Below are 2,583 nucleotides of genomic sequence, written 5' to 3' on the forward strand. Positions count from 1 at the left end.
CATGGGTAAGACTGCCGACCTGACTGCTGTCCAGAAGGCCATCATTGACACCCTCAAGCAAGAGGGTAAGTCACAGAAAGAAATTGCTGAACGAATAGGCTGTTCCCAGAGTGCTGTATCAAGGCACCTCAGTGGGAAGTCTGTGGGAAGGGAAAAGTGTGGCAGAAAACGCTGCACAACGAGAAGAGGTGACCGAACCCTGAGGAGGATTGTGGAGAAGAGCCGATGCCAGACCTTGGGGGACCTGCGGAAGCAGTGGACTGAGTCTGGAGTAGAAACATCCAGAGCCACCGTGCACAGGCGTGTGCAGGAAATGGGCTACAGGTGCCGCATTCCCCAGGTCAAGCCACTTTTGAACAAGAGACTGCGTCAGAAGCATCTCGCCTGGGACTGCTGCCGAGTGGTCCAAAGTTATGTTCTCTGATTACAGTAAATTTTGCATTTCCTTTGGAAATCAAGGTCCCAGAGTCTGGAGGAAGAGAGGAGACACAAAATTCACATTGCTTGAAGTCCGGTGTCAAGTTTCCACAGTCACTGGGGTGTCATGTCAGCTGCTGGTGTTGGTCCACTGTGTTTTATCAAGCACAGGGTCAATGTAGCTAGCTATCAGGAGATTTTGGAGCACTTCATACTTCCATCTGCTGAAAAGCTTTATGGAGATGAAGATTTCATTTTTCAGCACGACCTGGCACCTGCTCACAGTGCCAAAACCACTGGTAAATGGTTTACTGACCATGGTATTACTGTGCTCAATTGGCCTGCCAACTCTCCTGACCTGAACCCCATAGAGAACCTGTGGGATATTGTGAAGAGAAAGTTGAGAGACGCAAGACCCAACACTCTGGATGAGCTTAAGGCCGCTATCGAAGCATCCTGGGCCTCCATAACACCTCAGCAGTGCCACAGGCTGATTGCCTCCATGCCATGCCGCATTGAAGCAGTCATTCATGCAAAAGGATTCCCGACCAAGTATTGAGTGTATAACTGAACATGATTATTTGAAGGTTGGCGTTTTTTGTATTAAAAACACTTGTCATTTATTGGTGGGATGAAATATGCTAATTTTTTGGGACAGGCATTTTGGGTTTTCATGAGCTGTATGCCATAATCATCAGTATTAAAACAATTAAAGACCTGAAATATTTCAGTTGGTGTGCAATGAATCTGAAATATATGAAAGTTTCATTTTTATCATTACATTATGGAAAATAATGACCTTTATCACAATATGCTAATTTTTTGAGAAGGACCTGTAGATCCAGCACTGAGCAGGAAGGAGGGGCGAATTGTTTTTCTGTAGACAGAACAAAGAAAAGTAACTTTCGAGACTGGTACCAAAAGCCAGTCAAAATGTTAGTTAAGTACTGTAACCCCAGATTCTATGAATACAAGCGTAGCCCTTTAAGGCTGTCGCTTAGTGGGTTTATCCCGTCATGTCAAGCATTACACTGAAAAATTTAGGCCACGCCCACCAGTTGTGTGGGCCCCACCCGGTCCGTATAAATTACGTTAAGAGTGGGTAATCGGCTCCCAAATAGCTTTTTCTTCATCCATTTAGGAGCCAGTGAGGCCCGACGCTTAAAGGGCTACGCCTATACTCATAGAATCTGGGGTTACAGTACGTAACCAACTTTCTATTTCAAATAGACTTCGTCCTTTAAGGCTGTCGCTTAGTGGGTTAAGGGCGAAGCGGATGTGGTCCTCGCCTCACCGGGTCCATTCGAACACCGTATGAAGCGGAAGCTTGCCCAAAAAACGTCTTGTCACTCAGCTCCCCATGTACGTAATTACGCATTGCGTAATTATGAGTACCATGCACAGACGCCATCCATCCATCCATTTCCTTCCGCTTATCCGGGGTCGGGTCGCGGGGGTAGCAGCCTAAGTAGGGAGGCCCAGACTTCCCTCTCCCCAGCCACTTGGGCCAGCTCTTCCGGGGGAATCCCGAGGCGTTCCCTGGCCAGCCGAGAAACATAGTCCCCCCAGCGTGTCCTGGGTCTTCCTCTGGGCCTCCTCCCGGTGGGACGTGTCCGGAACACCTCACCAGGGAGGCGTCCAGGAGGCATCCTAAACAGATGCCCAAGCCACCTCAACTGGCTCCTATCGACGTGGAGAAGCAGCGGCTCTACTCTGAGTCCCTCCCGGATGATCGAGCTTCTCACCCTATCTCTAAGGGAGAGCCCAGACACCCTGCGGAGAAAACTCATTTCGGCCGCTTGTATCCGAGATCTCATTCTTTCGGTTACAACCCAAAGCTCGTGACCATAGATGAGGGTAGGAAAGTAATCGATCAGTAAATTGAGAGCTTTGCTTTTTGACTCAGCTCTCTCTTCACCACGACAGACCTGTACAGCGCCTGCTTCACTGCTGACGCTGCACCTATCCGCCTATCGATCTCATGCTCCATTTTCCCCTCATTCATGAACAAGACCCCAAGATACTTGAACTCCTCCACTTGGGGTAGGACCTCCTCCCTGACCCGGAGAGGGCACTCTACCCTTTTCCGGCTCAAGACCATGGCCTCGGATTTGGAGGAACATATATATATATATATATATATATATATATATATATATATATATA

General features: G+C 48.3%; 1 protein-coding gene across 1 annotated transcript in view; it reads right to left on the minus strand.

Moving 5' to 3' along the window:
• Nucleotides 1–2,583, minus strand: part of depdc5 (DEP domain containing 5, GATOR1 subcomplex subunit) — a 393,910-nt gene that overhangs the window by 48,666 nt on the left and 342,661 nt on the right. The gene's annotated exons all lie outside the window — the stretch shown is intronic.

This window comes from Nematolebias whitei, chromosome 9 (genome assembly GCF_014905685.2).
Source record: "Nematolebias whitei isolate Nwh7 chromosome 9, NemWhi1, whole genome shotgun sequence".
Taxonomy (NCBI): domain Eukaryota; kingdom Metazoa; phylum Chordata; class Actinopteri; order Cyprinodontiformes; family Rivulidae; genus Nematolebias; species Nematolebias whitei.